Source organism: Neovison vison, chromosome 11, assembly GCF_020171115.1.
Source record: "Neovison vison isolate M4711 chromosome 11, ASM_NN_V1, whole genome shotgun sequence".
Taxonomy (NCBI): domain Eukaryota; kingdom Metazoa; phylum Chordata; class Mammalia; order Carnivora; family Mustelidae; genus Neogale; species Neogale vison.
In genome coordinates, this window is record NC_058101.1 from 96637427 (window position 1) to 96649853 (window position 12427).

General features: G+C 36.8%; 1 protein-coding gene across 11 annotated transcripts in view; it reads right to left on the minus strand.

Moving 5' to 3' along the window:
• The window catches only part of ANK2 (ankyrin 2), a 655140-nt gene that overhangs the window by 288154 nt on the left and 354559 nt on the right, over positions 1-12427 (minus strand). The gene's annotated exons all lie outside the window — the stretch shown is intronic.

A 12427-nucleotide genomic window follows, 5' to 3' on the forward strand; every position in this document is an offset into this window, starting at 1 on the left:
CTGTCTGTCAAGTAAATAAATAAAATCTTAAAAAAAAAAAAGAAAAGAAAAAGGCATATTTGTCCACTGTTGGAATTCTACCCTATAAATATTTAAAAGCCAATATACAAAATATGCCTGCACAGCAAAATGCAAAAAACCAGCAATGCTGATCTGTCATTTCAGTCACCTTGATGATCCTCACATTATCTGCATCTGTGCTCATGTGTATAGACTGTACAAACTGAAAAATCTACCATAATGGTTCTTTCCAGTGTCCAGATAGATACCACTATGGGTCATCCAACAGCATCATGGGGTTATAGTTCTCACTCATTTAATCTTTATACCTTTACAATCCAAAGGCTTTTGAGACAACCATTTAAACTCTATGAGTATCTTTAAAAAAAAAAAAGAAAAGAAAAAGAAAAAACCAACTCTGTGAGTATTATATTCCTTGTCTAAAAGGAGAGCTAAAAATACCTAATCTAACTTTCTCAAAGGGTCACTGAGGGGCTCAAGTGGCATAAAGACCTAGAAGTACTTGGTAAAGTATATGAGGACATAGCTATTCTTAATCACAGAAATGTATTTTAGCATCATAGAATATTTACATAATCATTATAACACAAAAGGATGTGTTGTATATATCTTCTAAATAAAACTATCATTCTGCTTAGCAATTTTATTTAAGCAACTGCAGAAAGAGGGATTTTTATCCCTTCACTTAAAAATAATCACCAGAAGAAAAAAAGGGGAACAACTGTTCTGAATTTCTGAAATCTAAGAATATCTCCTTAATCACCTAAATGGGATTCTGTTGGATGACATAGCAACCCCTCCAGTTCTAAAACCCCTCAAGTCCTAAACTTACTCAATTACGAATTACTAGTATTTACTTTCTGTTTTTTCGCTTTTTAGATTTAGTTATTTATTTTAGAGAAGGGGAGGGGGAGGAGCAGAGCGAAAGAGAGAGTCCTCAAGCAGAGTCCCCACTGAGCACAGAGCCCAACTTGGGGCTTGATCTCACTGCCCTGAGATCATGACCTGAGCCAAAATCAAGAGTTGGAGGCTCAACTAACGGAGCCACCCAGGTGCCCCCTGGTTTCCATTTTTAAAAATAGCCATATCTTCAATATCAATATTCTAAGGACAATATTCAGTTGTTGCTTGAACACAACAATCACCATCCCTCTCTGACCTTAGTAGAGAAAGGTGGCTATTCACCAGAAACTCGTGCTGCCTCTTCATGGAGCTGCATTTGGTTAGACCATAAGAGAGATTATAGAACCTAAGCAGAAGAGATACATACCCCTTTCAGGGCTGCAAAGTCCTCCTTCAGGCCTATAAAACCACCAGCACAATCCTCCATATTCTAACTTCCCCAGTTTGCAGGTGGTTATCAACCCTGAGAGACATCTCAGAAGCCCAATGTTAGAAGAAGCAGCCTCTATCAACCTGAGTTTCTGAGCAAACCAACACAAGCCCAAACCCCAACAACTGCATATAAAACATACAAAGCCTCATCCCCCCACTAGATTTCATGTGAGCCAAAACTATGCTTCTTTTGTGCTAAGTCATGAAATTGCAGGCATGTATGTTATAGCAACTATCAGGCATAACTCTTTTATCAGCTAAATTTAACATAAAATCTCAATATCCACTGGAGCTATAGTCCTAGGGGGAAAAAGAACCTCAAACAAACTGACTCAAAATACCAGATATCCAAAATCAAATATTTTAAGTTTGCTATTAGCTAGTTTCTTCAATGCCATTAAGATTTCTTAATGCCTATGGGCTAGATTTCTTGTTGTCTAAGCAACACTACCACTATAAATAAACATATCTATGTTGTGGCTTTGACCTTCAATGCCAACATGATTTTGCTTGGCCCAGACAGTATTATAGATTACACAGTGGGAACAATAATAATAATCCTGCCTTTCCACTCCTAATAGCCATGGACTTTGAGAATACAATTGAAAACCGGATGAAAGTCACTTGGGCTATTAACTGCAAGAGGAGTTGAGAAATGATAAAGACATGCATAGTCTCTTAAGAAGAGGCTCAGGGCATGTACCTGAGAGTGACTCAGATTCCTGTGCCCAAGCTGCCTAGACATATTCCCACCTTCCTAGGTGACTCTCAGACAGATTTTGTAGTTTTAAGCAAGACCACTTTTGTAAAGCCGGCTCAACATTTATAGCAGAATTTACATGATATTTTATTTCAAGAAACATAACAATGAGCACTAAATATACAAGATTTAAAAAGAGACCTGGGAATAAACTACCAAGACATCCTGCACATAATATTCATAAGATGCAAAGTATTTTAAGTCAGAATATCTCAACCATATTTTCTCTCCTTGCTTGTATAAAACTCACAACTGAAACAATTATCCACAATCGAGGAACACTCTCCTATATGTTTCAAATATTGAAGGTGAATTGGTTTTATAAACAGTCCAATGGATAAAATGGTAGAGGAAATTGTGTGTTAAAACTAAACATCTTTCATTAAGTTGTTTTTTGTTTGTTTGTTTGTTTGTTTACAGATTCCTTTTTATTTGACAGTGAGAAAGAGAGCACAAGAAGTGGCGGAGGTAGAAGGAGAAGCAGGCACCCAGCTGACCAGGGAGCCCCATGGGGGCTCGATTCCAAGACCCTGGGATCATGACGTGAACTGAAGGCAGACACATAACCAACAAAGCAACCCATGTGCCCCTTACATTAAGATTTAATAATTATGGGCATTTCATCATTAACAGTGACATAAAATTAATTATTAAATAAATTAATAAAACGTGTAACTTTCATAAAATCTAAAAATAAATGTAATCCTAAAGAAATAAGAAGTAATGCCTTCTGGTAGCAAATAAAGCTGAATTATTGTAGACGTTTGCTGCATATTTAGATGCAAAATACAAATCATGCAAATTGAAATCCAAGTTAATATAAAATGTAAAACTTTTGTATTTACATATAAGTTTTCGTGTATTATTTTTTTAGCAAATATTTATTGAGCACTTAGAATATACAGCCACTCTACTAATTGCTGGGAATACAAATAGAGTCAAGTTATTTTATGAGAAATATGATAAAAAATTTAGAATGTAATGATTGAGTTCACTTAATTATAGGTAAAAAAGATTTCCTTAAAGAAAAAAAACATCTAAGTGGAGACTTGCCATATGAGTGGCCAATTTTGCAGGTTAATAATAAATAATTCCTCCTCATCAAAAACAGCACTTTATCACTTACCATGCAAAATTATTTGAAGTCTAAACCAACAACTATTATGTATTCTCCACAAGTGATTTAAATAATTCCTTCAAGGGAAATTATTTCCCAGGGTGATTCCTATATAGAGTCATATCATCAAAACACCTTGATTCTACAGCAGAAAAGCAAAGCAAAACAAGATCCTGCAAGGAATAATCGCCATGATAGAAAAAATTTTCACAAGAATTGTCAGTGATAATGTATTTTTCATATTAAAAAATAGATCTTTCTATTAAATTATTGGCTTCTTATTACTTTTATTGCTAAATAGTTCTACATGTCATGCTGTTAGGATCAAAGTAGTTGAACTAGTGCTTAAATTAAATGCAAGCCAGCTTTATTAATTGCGAGAAATGCCCCATCATTCTAGCTGGGCATCAAGGAATGTAACCCTGGAATGGGATCATGTTTCTTTGAAGAAACTAATGACTTTTTAGAAGTATACTCCTTTCAAACTTAAAAGCAATCAATGTCCAGAGGAACTTCCCAATGATGTCAGTTAATGCTGAGTTTTTAAAATGTAAAGTGGTGAGTGGTACTAGATACATGCAGTAAAATCTTATTAATAGGACTAATTAAAAGAAAAGACATTATGAGGCATCTCTATGGCTCAGTTGGTTAACCATCTGCCTTCAGGTCAAGACATGATCTCAGATCCTGGAATGGAACCCCACATCAGGCTCCCTGCTCAGAGGGGAGTCTGCTTCTCCTTCTCTCTGCCCTTTCACCCACCCCCAGCTACAGTGTGCATGTGCACTCTCTCTCAAATAAATTAATAAAATCTTAAAAAAAAAAAGACATTCTGAGTTAGTGAAAACTCTTATTTTAAGTTTTTTTAAAAGAGAATTTCAACTTCTTTAAAACATACAAAATAAATTTCTGTAGTCTGGTAAGAATAATATATGTTTTATAAGTAATGCCTTTGGAGGGCTTAAAAACAGTTTGCTCATGTGATTTATAGATTAAAATGATTCCATACAATTTTGTTCATATGGTCAATGCATTGATAACAGATCAATGTGGGGGTTATCACACTATACCCAAAGGACTTTTCTGTGGTTCTTTTTCCTCTGCCCATCCTCTACCTTCCCATCTCTGCTATTTGTTCTCCAAATCATCCCTGGTTTCATCTCCTTTTCCATCTCCCTTTGCCTCTCTCTCCTAGGGAGATGATTCCAAATACAGTCCTAAAGAGACAAGGGTGTGAAAAAGAAAACAAAATCACCAGTCACTCTCTCACTAACTAATAGGTGCCAGAGCACAGATTTAGGAAAACTAGTGAAGCTGACCAAGCCAGTTACAGGTGTGGCAGATTTTTTTCCAAGTAGGGGAATGTCTTTCTCTCCCTTTGAAGGGATTCTAAAGGCCTTGCATGTACTCCAGGCTTGAACATTATAATACGTCAGAGTATAAAGTCACGAGATTGGTTTTCTCGTGTTGCCTCACCATAATTCATAATCATATAAAAATTGGTCATGGCTCAATTTAGACAGTGACTTTTAACTTTGATTAGAATCTAAGTCTTACAGATAGAGTTTATATTAACTGCATTGAACATATATTCTCAAAACTATATGAAAAGAAGGACTAACGAATTGTGTACTTGATAACAAAACCGCTTTCCCAAGAGTTTAAAAAGGCTGCCCGGAGCTTTTGTACTTGATTTTATTATTCCTGATTTTCAAAGTTCTCTAGTGATAAAGAGTAACAATGGAAAATACCACCATTCTAGGTTGACTGTAGAATGACAGATTCCTTTCAGAAATGAAACTGATTCCACCGCCTAACAACACACGAATCTCTTCCATAGGAAAGTAATATCAACAGTTGTGCTTCAGAGATCACCTTAAGGCCCAGATAACCCATGTACCATGTTCATCACTTTCCAAGGTCACGAAGCATCACACCCAGGTTAGTTAGAGCTACACCTTCCGAAGCAAGACGTTAAGAATGCTGGACTGGCGACTGGCTATCCTCTTAAATCAACAGTTAAAACAGCTTTGGGTTTTCATCTTTGGTTATTTTTAAATATTTTTTGCTTTAGTAAATTTGGGTATTTATGGTATACTGAGGGAAAGTCAATTAGGACAAGGACCCACGTGCAATTGAAATATTTATTTCCTCTGATCGGATCATTTTTTATGACAACACAGTGATTCAGATTAATGAAAAAGAAAGTCAACATAAATTAAAAATGGTTTTTAAAGATACACAGTTTTAATTATATTCGTCACCCCTTTAAATGCTGAGCAGTAAGAAATCCAAGGCAAATAAAGCATGATCCCTGTCCTCAAGTATCCAACATTCTAGAAGAGAAAACCAAACATAAAACACAAGTAAATGCAATTTAAAGGTGTGGAAGTTAGAAGTTCAGGAAACAATGTAAGCAGACAAAAAGCACTGGTGGCTACTTCTTGATGTATCACCCTGGGGACCCAATCTAGAAATCTGGAGTCCTCTTCACACCCAGTGTATACCTGTTGATTTCACCTCCTAAGTATTTCTTGAATCTCTCTAATCCCTGACTAATGTCCTCACTGAAGATATATCCATCTGTCATCTGGATTATAATAGCTTCCTTACATGCCTCCTGGCCTGCAGTCCCCGCAGCTGCCAACGTGACCTTTCCATAATATAAATATTATCATAATTCTGTCTTCATCAAAAATCTACTACCTAAAGGACGTGTACTTTGGCTTTTAAGGCTTTCAAAATACGTGGTGCCTACTTACCTTTCTTTGCTTACCAAGTTCCGGAAGAAAAAAAAATCATTGAATGACCTCAGGTAGGGTGTCAGGGAAAGTGTAATCAGTAAGATAGAAAAAGAATCAAAACAGTGTACTGCTGATTGTAAAATATATCAATAATATTTCTCCTTTCTCAAAAAAAGGGCAGGAATACTACTTTATAAATTCAGGAATAAAACAGCTAAAGAAAACCTAGCAGGATGGGCTCACACTTGGGTATTCTTACATTTTGACAAAGAAAAGGAAATATCCATCCACCACAAAAATTAATAAACTTTTTGAAGGCCGATTATAAAAAAAAAAAAGTGCCGACAACTCTATGGGACTTCAGCTTAATTTTAGAACAACAGTCCATAATCCATCCATGTCCAGCCAACGTCTCCAAAAGGCCGTGACCTTAAATCATGAGTAACTCAGCGCTTCAGTTCCCTTGACCTTATTTCCCCAGATGCCACTGCTACGACTGACCAGCAGCATTCAGTATATTTCATACAATCATGTCATACAGCGTTCAGTATTTCATACGATCATGTCATACAGCGTTCAGTATATTTCATACGATCATGTCATACTTCGTTCAGTATTTCATACGATCATGTCAGTATTTCATATGATCATGTCATACAGCGTTCAGTATTTCATACGATCATGTCATACAGCGTTCAGTATTTCATACGATCATTTCATACAGCGTTCAGTATTTCATACAATCATATCAGTATTTCATATGATCATGTCATCAACAATCCTCAGCAACTCTGCCTTCTGGAAGTGCTGCTCCTGCCAATGACATCACAGCTTGTCAGCTCAATATGCCACCAGCATATGGGTTCCCTTTAAGTGGTGATAATAAATAGCATCAGGCCATCCAGTCACACTCCATTTCGAGATCACATTACAAAGCGGCCGGAATCCTGGGCAAGGCAGGAGGGCTGCTGCTCACCTACTGTCTCTTTAGCATCACTATGTACAAAAGAAAAGAAAAGGTGTGGAAAAGGTGAGTATGACCGTGTAACAACTAGTATTTTAAGACTGCAGTGTAGAAACCCCTTGCATACAATATTATATAGGAGATAATCAGAGAAAGCCATTAGGATTTCTATTTTAAAGACAAACTCAACAGCAACAGCATTTTCCCAAGGTCAACCCACTAAGATGTGGCCCTTGTTTTGTCTTCCTATTTTACGTATTCATCACAGGAGCAGAAGCAGAGAGAACCATACTCAGTGATGTCTGCTTTGTATGCAGGCATATTCAAGATACCCAGGCAGGCTCACTCCTGAGAATCTTGGACTCAGGCTGTTGCTCTGTGCAACACACGGTGGGCCGGCTGCTGGCTCCGATTCAGTAGCTGGTTGTAAAAAGTGAACAACACTTGCATAGAAGCAAAGTAGAAGCAGCCTTCCTTGGAGACAGCTTGAACTCAAATAAATAGTCCATCAGTTTAAGGCATGCACAGAGATATGCACAGAGATACAGACTGAACTCACCAAGGCATGGTTTCTTTCTGCCTTTACTAATTGGATAGAAGTCCTTTCAGTGGTTATTGGTTAACAGAACTGGGCAGATGGCCCATAGAACTGAAGGGACACTAAAGGTTCACTTAGCCCATCCACCTGGGGTTTTCTGGTTTGTTTTGTCTTGTTTATTAAGTAGGCTCTAAGCCCCACGTGGGGTGTGAACTCATCACCCTGAAATCAAGAATCACATGCTCTATGGACTGAGCCAGTCAGGTCTCCCCCTTCACCACCTGCTCTAAAACAGAACCACCCTTAAAACAACCCAGACTATTTAAGTTATATTCCTTTGAATTTTTTTCCTAATTGTAAAAGTAACATAAACTCATTGAAAAGATTTCGGACTATGCAGAAAGTTACAAGAAAAAAAGTTGAAATCACCTACAGTTCAATACTCAGAAAAGGCCATTGTTGCACTGGGAAATGTTTCCATCCAAATTTTTAATGTGCTTATTTTTTTATTTTCAAAATTAACTTTCTTATATCCTGCTCTTTTTCTCGTAACATTGTATATTCAGAATCTTCATATGTTAAATATTTTTGGAAAATACCAATTTAAATGGCTGTCTTTTCCTCTCATATGGATATACCACGATATGTTTGCCCATGTTTCTACAGGTCAACAGTCAGGTCTATTACGCTACTGATAAATGATGCTACAATACCTACTTATACAAATCATTCAAGTTTCTAATTATTCCCTTAGACAAATACCTAGTGAAGGAATTACTAGGATCCCTGATACTTCAGATTTTATGATTTTTATTATGACACAAGTTGTCTTCAAGAAAGCACCAGTAATTATATAAAAGGGACCTTTCAAGCTCATTAGCTTTGAATATTATGTTTTATATTTCTATTTTAATTTGGTAACCCAAAAGTATGTAAATATTTCTGAAATATATTTTATTTTCAAAGACATACAGAGAATGAGATTCGACAACCTCCCATGACAAAACCCTGCATGACTGGTTAGAGATAAACTGCATTGGAATATAACAAAGTCTAAAATGTTACAAACACTTACTGTTGTTGTTTGATGCAACATAAAATTAGGAACAAGAGATCACCTGATATGAGACATAAAGGTAATTTAATCATCTTTTTGGTCATACCATAAATCTCACATAGAAGATATCAAGGTGTCTTACGTAAATAAAATGGTGTTTTTCTCCCTTATTTGTCAAAAAGATACTTCAAATTTGTCAACCTCAACATTTAAACTTCTGTATCTCCATATATATTACAAATTCTCTTAGCTCCATTTTACGTGGGAATGCAATGAAGTCCTTCGCTAGTCATAATTTCAAATATTCACTCATAAACTGAGCATGAGAAATGATACAAATTCCCCACTCTTCAAAATTAAAAGTTCCTGACATCAATCCATGCAGCAGATTTACAACAGGACAATTGTTCTCTAATATTTCTGAGTCCCCTGAAGCACCTCACAATAAACAATGTTTACTTCCTTTTTCTCCTTCCCTCCCACTTCTCTCCCTCTGACTTTTCCTCCTATAATGATAAGTAGCTAAGGAAAAAAAAAATCTCCAAGCGTCAGTAGTCAGATACTAATTTATAGGTTTCTATAGAAGAAGATGATGATGATGAAGGAGAAGGAGGAGAAGAACTGAATTATTCCCTACAAAAATGCAATATGATCAATAACTAAATATAATGGAGTACATATTTCAATGCTTAGAATATGAAACCCTACTGAATACAAAATCAATTTCTAATATCATTTCCTTCAGAAAGCTTACCTGATTAAGTGGCTCAATCTACAGTTAACTAAGCTTGGTAATAGACTGGCAGTTGGAATTTAAATATTACTGATATTGGAAGAAAGTCAGCAATTCCTAAGAATATAATACCTTGGAGAAATTTTTTTTCAAAATGCAATATTCTTAGCACCAACAACAGAATTTCCTGGGATGCTTGTTTCAGTGCAGATTCCTGAGCCTTCATCCAGGTTATTGAATCAGAATCTCAGCAGGGCTTGGAATATCTTTTCTGATCAACATTCTCAGATATTCTTTTGCATGCTGAAGTTCCAGAAAGGGGGCAGATGATTTCTCTTAACTAAAGCATATTATAGCTCTTGTTGCTAAATATCAACCTGAGGGTATTTAATCAGATCACTAAAGTAATACTATTTCGGGAAAAGGAATGTTTTAATAATAACTTGTAAATATATTACCTTTTCTTGGATTAGAGGCACGGCTGTAAAATAGCCATCCATAAAACATTCTGCTATTTAGAAAAACTTCTCTGGATCATTATTTACAGTTGTTTAATTCAGATTAAAGAGGTAAATAATGCTTAGACCCCCAAGGCAGACCCTCCTTCTGTGGGCTGTAGGTTTATTCTGGCACCCATATTTCCATGGGTGGAGTTTTCCAGCCCCTTGCCTTTCTTTCCCATCTGCCATATGCCACCCAAACCCATGTGCAGTGGGATGGCAGGGAAACAGCATCTTAGATCCCAGCTGGTTTTCAGAGGGGATTTTGAGGACATCCATTAGAAAAGCACAGGAAATATTACCAAGGTTTAAAGTGAAAAAATCCTTACTCAGGACGCCTGGGTGGCTCAGTCGGTTAAGCTGCTGCCTAAGGCTCAGGTCAGGATCCCAGTGTTCTGGAATCCTGTCTCGCATCGGGCTCCTTGCTCAGTGGGGAGCCTGCTTCTCTCTCCACCTCTGCCTGCCTCTCTGCCTGCTGTGCACTCGCTCTCGCCCTCTATCTCTCTCTCTCTCTCTCTCTCTGACAAATAAATAAATAAATAAAATCTTAAAAAAAAAAAGAAAAGAAAAGATCCTTACTCAAGACAAGGGGCCTGGAACTGGAGAGGACTACCAAGACAAAGTCGCAGGAATTTAAATGTATTTTCCACACTTAAGTAAATTATTACATGGGGATATACAGCACGATAAATAGAAAAAGCTATCTGATTAAATGAGATTATTGCTTGTCAATACTGTTCATTGTTCACATAGTCAACCAGAAATTTAATTGATTAAAACATAGGTCTATTTCTCTCCTTCCCTCAATGGATTATAGATAATTATGTATTTGTAATTTAGATACTAAAGTAGTGTTTCTCAGACTTTGGTGTCCATACAAAAATCTTTTTTAGAACACAAATTTTGATGCATTAGGTCTGGAGTAGGGCCCAAGATTCTATGTTCCTAACAAATTACAGATATGCTAACGCTACTGATTTGCGGACCACATACTTTCAACAGCAAGGTACTAATGCACATTTTAAAATCTATGCCCGCTCCCCCACATATTAGGTGCTTTTGATATGGTTGTTTTAGGAGTAATGTCTAGAGGGTGGAGGAAAAAAAACAAACAAACAGTGAAATACCCCACCATTTCATAAATGTATTTGAGTCACTAGCTCGCTAAAAAGACAAATCCACTGTAACTTCGATAATAGCAATAATGCATTAGTTACTTCATGTTCAAAGAACTGGCTTAAGTTTGGCCTTGCCTTTCACCTTCACCCTGCGTGCCTATCTCTAACCATCAAAATTTTACAGACTTAAAGACCATTGAACGTTCCTTTGTGAAGTTTTCCCTGATAGCCTCAATGAAATACAATTTTCCCTCCTTTTAAATTTTTATACTTTTCAAATAGACAAACGACTAGAAACAATGTCTTTTGTACATGGACTGGGACTTGGCCATTATTACCTTTTTGCTTCCCTTCAAATCAGTTATTCCTTCTCAAATCTGATTGCACATTATGGACATGAGGAGACATAGAAAAAAATACTGAGGCCATAAGACTCACCCCCAGATGAATTAGATCAAATTCTCTGGGGAGGGAGACCCAGGCATCAAATTTTTTTAAAGTCCTTCATTGGGATACTAACGTGTAGCCACAGTTAAGAATCACTATCGTAGATGGGAGGCTCTCCAAGGGTTTGCCCTATGTCTCACTCACAAACATTTATAATAGCACACTCGATTCAACTCAATAAATTTTCCTGAGGACCTTGAATATTATAGGTACTTAACTAATACATACAAGCTGCATATCTGAATTTGTCGTATTTAAATGCTGGAAAGAAAAGGAAAGCACATCAATCAAAAATTGTTATGTTTCCACAACACATTCTTTAATGATACATTGCCAATAACAGACCAAATCCCTCATGCAAAAAAAAAAAAAATTGAAGCTGCCGTTATATTCCTCAGTTCCTCTGTCATCGAAAGTTCACTCTGTAGATTAGGATTTTCCTAAAGACTGGGTCCAATTTACTTTTCTCCTCTCTTCAAATTGAATAGATTTTGCAAATCATTAATGGAATTTTCAGCAGCAACCATACTGGAAATAATCAGCTGGCATTCAAGGTAGGACACACTTTTTGCCACTGTCAAACAAAATTAATCACAGGCTTCCAGCATGCTGAGTAGAGGCGGCTTGGGCACCATTGGCTGAGGTGTTTCCATGGCCGGGCAGCAGTCGATGATCAGCAGGAGAGAGAGGCTGTTTTCAGAAAACACGGCGACGGGTTGCTTCTTTCCCTTCGTTTCTTTCTTCTTTTCAATTTCTAAGGGAGAACCTCCTGGCAATGCACCCAGGAGATTTTCTTGCCATGGAAACAAGAGAGTGGGGTGTTTTAAAAGCTGACTGTAGGAAAGAAGGCCATTCTCCTTGCTTTGTTCTGCACCAGCCTGTAGTCTTCTGCAGAGGACTCAGGGAATTATTTAAATAATTCAGGTCGAGACCTAGTTTCATCTGAATTACACAGATGATCCAGGTATACTGGGCTGCTTTGGATATGTTATCCACATATATCTGTTCTGGCATTCTTCAGTCTCATTCAGTAGAGATCTAAATTGCATATTTTCAACCAATAATAATGTTATTGACTCAATATTTAAAAAAT